Raw genomic sequence first — 7,124 nt, forward strand, 5'->3', positions numbered from 1 at the left:
GATCACTTCTTGATCACTTCTAGTTCACGACCGTGCTTGCCTTCTCTTCTCGCTCTCATTTGCGTAAGTTAGCCACCATATATGCTAGTGCTTGCTGCAGCTCCACCTCACATACCTTTTCCTACCCATAAGCTTAAATAGTCTCGATCGCGAGGGTGTGAGATTGCTGAGTCCCCGTGACTCGTAGATTACTTCCAAAAACCAGTTTTGCAGGTGCCGGTGATGCCGTATGCAACCGAGCTCAAGGAGGAGCTAGATGAAGATCGTGTGCGTTGAGTTGTTTCGTTTCTAGTTGATTAGTAGTGGAGCCCAGTTGGGGCGATCGGGGATCTAGCATTAGGGGTGGTCTTCTTTTATTTTGGTTCCGTAGTCAGACCTTGTTTGTATCTGGGTGATGTAATGCTATATTCATGTATTGTGTGAAGTGGCGATTGTAAGCCAACTATGTACCTCTTTCTTATTCAGTACATGGGATGTGTGAAGATTACCCCTCTTGCGACATGCCTACAATGCGGTTATGCCTCTAAGTCATGCTCCGGCACGTGGGAGATATAGCCGCATTGTGGGTGTTACAAGTTGGTATCAGAGCCTTCCCCGACATAGGAGCCCCCTGCTTGATCGAATCGCTGGCGTTGTTGAGAACGTGGGTATCAGAGTTTTGACTCTTCTCTTCTCAAATTTCACTAAAAAAAATTAGGATCACGTGGGTATCTTGGAATCGTTCCGATGGTTTTGTGACAAGAACATTGTTCTTGGTGCCTCCTGACATTTAGGGGTTGTGGCAGTGTCCCGGGGAGTTGAGCTCCGAGGTGTTGTCGTCACAATTTTAACGTTGTAGTTCTGGAATACCTGAGTTTCGCCGACATCGAAAATCTTTTTTATGCAGTTGTTGGTGAGATAACCTCGACGCCACCCAGTACTGGGGCGGGAGTTTGGGAGTATTTCCATAACTCGTATAACAGATGCTTTTCGAAGGTTGAGGTAAACGATTTCCGAAGGTTTCTTGGTTATGTGTTGAAGGATGGATACAGCTGGATGTAGGATTTGTTAGTTTGGGTGAGATATTATGCTTCCCCTGTATCCCCAACACCTGATTGCATAACTGGAAAGTTTCGGGAGTTTATAAGTGGGAATTCAAGTAGCTCTTAGGATATCTTTCTGACAGATGCATGATATGAGATTGGGGTTCGACGTCTAGTGGTCCGCCCATCCACAGTTGGTTTTATAGTGGTCTCGTTGTGTCTTAAAGAGTCCTTGGCTATGCCGACTCGGGGACGCTTCATATGTCATGTGCACTGCCTTGTACATGATGGTGCTGTACGATCGAGCCCATGTGGGCCCCACCATGAAAACTCCGGACGAAATCTCTATCATATGTTTGTTCCGGCTTATTCTGCAAGCCAATCCTTTGTTTTTGTTTTGGTTTGTTGTATTCGAGTTGCTTCAATGTCAAATGTTGATTCCATACCTTTCCTAAGCGGTGTTCTCATATTCCTATATTCCTATGTGAATACTAATCCTTCTCGTTTATTGAGATTGTCATGTCAATTCTTTTCAACCGGCGTGTTTCTCTTCAAGTGGATCCGTTCATTTCAACATCCACAAGATCAACTCAAAGTCTTCTCAACGTTGTTTGTTTCATCCGTCCTAAGTTGTCTTTGTTTTCCCACCCTCCCAACCCTTTTTCTTCAAGGACTCAGTTTTCTTATTCAACTATCCTTTTTATTGATGGGAAGCCTCTCCATTCTTTTTCGTCAATGTTCTTATCCGGTGATTCTCGGGAAGATGCTAAGGAAGCTACAAGTTCAATATTCTACATTCTTTTTCTTCTCTGGTGGATCCAATACAAGCTTTGTCGATCATATCTTTTCCTCGTTTCAAATGTTTTCTCATGACGGTGCACCTCATAATCATCCTCTTCTCGTTATTCTTTTGTTCTGGAGTGCTGAAGATATCTCAGAAGGCTCGTCTTTTCATTCAAGATCCGCTCAACCCATTTCGAGGTTGTTATCTCATTCAAGCCATTTAATTCAACTGGTGCAATCTCTATTTTTCAAGCAATCTTTTCAACGGTGCATCTTTTGAGTGGGCCCTAACCCACAGGTCTTTTCCTAGTATCTTACCTGACTCTTCTATTTTCCCGGAGCTATCCTCAAATTTACTCAAAGTTGGACGTAAGAATGAATTATCATCAATCATATGTGTTTCTCCAAGATCGGTCAAATTCTTTTCATCGTTGGCTCAACCTCTTCGCGTTTGATTCTTCCGGAGTGTCAAATAATTCATGGTGGTGTTTCTCGTCGTAATTCTCAGATTTTGAAGACCGAAGAAGAGTTTCTCTTAAATCTTGGTCCGTTCTCTTGAAGATTCATGGTTCTAGCTTGATGCCATCCTCTCATAATTGTTTTCGATTGTGAGAATTCTTTTCACCCATCCGGAGCAATTCAAGATTCTTTTCAATTTGATTCTCCGAAGGCCATCATTTCGGGCTTATTCACCCTCAGCTTTCAGCTCTCGTTCTCTAAATCTTACCGATGCATCATCCAAGTATTCTCTAATCAGCTCGGGATCTCTTCGTTTCACTTGTATCTAAAATTCTCTCAAGTATCTTCATTCATTTTCCAATTCTTCCCGGTGAATTATGCTTTTGCTACTTTTCTTGTTCAATTCTTATGATGGTTCGTTCAAGAATTCTCTTTCGTTGCTATTGTATTTATTCATTCGTTGTTCCCAAATCCTATCGGTGGTTCATTGAAGACTTTCCCAAGTTGGCGCTATATCTATCTTAATCCTTTCTACGAGAATAAGTAGTATGCCAAATCCGTTGCTTGTCATTAATTAAATTGGTGAAGGATACGCATAACATAATTCTTATTTTTGTTCACCCAAGTGATTAATTCCTGCTTTCCGGAGTGGTTCATCATATCACATTCTCAGTTCGAGATGCTTTATCTTTTCTTCCGGTATTCCAAGTTTCCACTTTATCTCATCGCGAAGCTCCATCTAAATCATTGCAAGGCTTCAACCTTATTCTTTTCATACTTCTTTTCATTTGATCATCCTTTTGTTACCGGAGTTCTTCATGGATGTTATACATGGTGGTTCGTCAAGGATCCTTTTCACTCTTCAATTGTTCTCCAAGATATCTCTCGAAGCTATGATCCGGCAAACTATACTTCAAGTTTTTCCCTTCTTGCATTCCGAGGTGCAATTCTTTTTTTCCTTATCTTTTGAGATGGTGTTATGTCATTCTTGATGTTTTCCCTCCGTGGTTCATGATTCACAAGTTATCAAGAATGAGGTATTTTAAATCCATCAATTTCTTCTTTGGTTTTATCTTGGGTTATATTTCACCTAAAGCCTTCCCTAAGGATTGTTGATATCTATGGTGCTCATAAATGACCCAGTTCTTCATCTATCCTCCCGATGAAATAAGTTTCTCGTCTTCTTGTTTATATCAATCCAATCTATTGTTTCCATTAGTGGCAGAATTTCACCTCATAATTTCGAGATGTTTTGTATAAGCCCACAACAAGCTTACTCTTTTCGTTGTTGGTTTTCCAACAATTCCGTTCGACCCTTCTCCTAAAGATGCTATTCAAGCTCATTTGAGGTAGAAGATGTGGTTTTCTTCTCTGTTCTTTTGTTCCGATGATCCAACTTCTACTCTTTCGTTCCGGAGGCATTGTGATGTTGCTCTCTTCAACCCATCTTCTTGTTTTTTCTTAGGATCGTGTTCTTTTCTTGCTAATCAATTTAACCGAAGTGTTTTGTCCTCTGCGCAAGATCTTTTCGCCTTATCAAGTCTTGCATCTCTTTTCAACTGGAGTGCTGTCCGAATTTGTTCTTCCTTGTTCCTCGTTACTAACGGAGTGTTTTTCAACTTCAATCACCTCTGTGGTATTATTCCTTTCAAGTTGTTCAACTTTTCAAGGTTCTTTGGTTTCACTCATTTGTCAAAGAAGCAACTTAGTTTTACCTCTTATCTTCCTCTTCCTTTTCCCTCCGGTGCCATCCTACATCTCGGGATGAGATCCTCTCGTAGTGGTGGAGTGTTGTAACGCCCCAAGACCGGAGTTTCAGATGCCTTCCAGGGTTTCCGGGTTTCATTGTGTGAATTGTTTGGTTCTTTGCATTCATCTTTGCATCGTGTGCATTGCATCATGTCATCATGCCATCATGTCATTTCTTTTTCTTAACTCAACCAAATAAACCGTATGGATCTTCGATCCATTTAAACCGAGGGAATTCACATGGTGATTCTCTTTATAACATATCCTCTCGATATTAGGGAGCTATGATAAAAAATCCATTCTTATGGAATCACCTAAAACACACTTGCAAAATTTCCCCATGCCTTTGTTATCTTGCTTCTTGACCTCGAACTTTGTCCGCAAATTCTTTCGTCGTTTTCCGGAATTCCACCAAAAACCTCAACATTTTTGGACACTTCTATAACCAAGCCCTAGATCAATTCAAATGAGTTTGAATGACATCTCTCAATCTTGTCTCTCCTATTTTTCGTGGACCGTGCACACTTTTATGAGTCCGTGAAAATAATCCCCGTGCCCAGATTCTTTGTTCGTCCATTTTCTTCTCTCCTTTTTTTCTTTCTTTCCTCTCTTTCTTTTCTTTCTTCTGTTAATGAGAAAAGATAGAGGGAGAGAGAGCCCATCCCAGCCAGGCGGCCCAATTGCCCTAAGGCCCACCTAACCCTTGCCTGCAGCCCAGCCGGTGCCTGTCTAAACCTAGCCGCTAGGAGCCCGATCCCCTCCTCACCTCTCGCTCGACCCCTCTCTCTCGTTTCCCTGCTCGCGCCGCCAGGGATGAGCGCAGTCGCCGCCTCCCGATCTGACGTCCCGCGTCCTCCTCCGCCTTCGATCCGGTGCCGCCGGAGGCCACCAGCGCTGCCCAGGCGCCGCAGCTCCTCCTCAGCGCGCCTCCTTCCTTCTCCGGCCTCCTCCTCACGCCGGTCGCCAGGGACGCGCCTCCCTGCTACCGAAGACGCCGCCAAGCTCCGCCCCGCGGCCCTTCCTCCGACCGCGCCAACCCCGGCACGGGCCTGCTACCTCACCTCCCTGCGCCGGCGACTTCCGCCTCCAGGCATTGCCGGCGAGCAAGCCGCACCCAGAGCATATCCTCTTCGTCGCCTCCCCGCCATGGCACACCCTGCAACACAGCACCACGGCGCCCATCACCTGCGCCTCCCCGAGCAGGAACTCCGCCTTCCCTGCACCCGTGCTTCGCTGACCGGAGCCGTCGTCCTCGACTGTCGCCAGCACCGCTGCCCCGCCTGCGTCCTCGACCTCCTCCCTCACGCGCTATCAAGTTTCTGGAGCTGCTGCTGCTGTTTTGCTTTTGCTGCTGCATCTTCGGCCGTCTGCGGGCGACCGCGCACGGTGTCTGTGATGCCTGCTGCTGCTGCTGTTTTCTTTCTCTTTCAAACGAATGAGCAGCGCCTTCGGGGGTTTTCGCCAAGTTCTTTTCCATAGGCCTCTCCAAGACCAGGTTACTCCAAGAATCGTTCGTGGTTTTCGTCAAGTTCGAGCGCCCTTGAACGAGGGCTTTTGCCTTGCTCATTTTGGGACGTGACAAGTTCCTCTCCGAAAGTACGTCTACATGATGACCTGACAAGTACCGTCGACCTTCGGTTTTCGTCAAGTTCGAGCGCCCTTGAACGAGGGCTTTTGCCTTGCTCATTTTGGGACGCGACAAGTTCCTCTCCGAAAGTACGTCTACATGATGACCTGACAAGTACCGTCGACCTTCGAAGAACATGGTTTTGACGAGTACCCCTTTGTTTTGTCAAGACGATCAAGTCCCTCGACGACAAGTGCACGACTACGCGGATTGTACCAAGTACCCCTTCGTTTCGGCGTGACCGGCAAGTCTGAAGACCCCAAATACCATGACAACCCCGAAGGGATTCAAATCCGTCAAGTCCCTCTACTGATGACTCGAACGGCTACGACCGAGTACTAATACCGTCGACCCTCGGAAACACCATGGATGTCAAGTTCCGTGTCGTTGACCCCGAACCTCTACGAAAACGTGTACGACTACTTCCGTGGCCGAAGACCCGTGTACAACTACCGTCGCCGAAGGCTGTCGAGTGAACGTCTACCCACATCGTATATTTGACCAAGTTCGATGACGACCTCCGAAGAACTCGGATTCGCCAAGTTCTACTACTGTCGCCCTCGGAAACCTTGGATTCGTCAAGTACCTCTCCGAAAACGAACGTGATCCACTACTTCCCTCGAAGACCCATGAACGACTACTTCCACTACGAACTCATTCCACCCGAAACGCATGCTTCGAAGGTATAACCCCGAGACAACCGCCCGTGGACCGAATGCTTCCGATGTATGAGTTGAACCGTGTGTTGCTCCGTGTCCGAGTTGTTCTTTGCGAGTTCCTCGTTGCCATGCCGTCCACCCGTGGGAACCCGGCAACCGGGATCACCCCATCATCTTGCATGACACACTCACTCCCATTTCCTTTTGCACTGGTATCCTTGTGAGCTACCGGAACCGATATGTTGTCGTGGCATCATTTTCAGATTCATCACCATGGCACCCTTTCTTTCCACCACAATGACAAAATGCCACATATCTTATAACATGCCAACATTTTCATAAATATTGCATAAAACTTGCTCATGCCATTCGCATCATGATAATAACATTAAAATGTTTGAAATTGTTGTTGCACCAAATTGCTTAATGCATATGGGGATTCACCGGAATTGTTGTTCGTTGTTCCGGCCTCATTTAAACTTGCCTAGATAGGTAGTTTTCATATGCTTCACCTCTTGCCATGTTTAACAACATTTAATATTGTTGAGCACATAAACGAATTGAACTAAATAACTTGTTGTGGTGTTTCGTCAATATGCAACTCGTTGCATATTGATCTCCACTTAATTTGTAGAATTGCTTGTGCACTTTGCCATGCCATGCCTCATTAATTCGAACATGCATTATACTTGGTTGTGCATCATGTCATGATTATGTGGTGGTTGTTTACTATGTTGTTTGCTTCTTTCCGGTGTTGCTTCTTCAGGTTGGTTCCGATAACATTGCGTTTGTGAGGATTCGTTCGACTACGTCCGTTTGTCTTCT

Source organism: Triticum urartu, chromosome 1A (assembly GCF_056163025.1).
Source record: "Triticum urartu cultivar PI428250 chromosome 1A, HENAU_Tu73, whole genome shotgun sequence".
Lineage (NCBI taxonomy): Eukaryota > Viridiplantae > Streptophyta > Magnoliopsida > Poales > Poaceae > Triticum > Triticum urartu.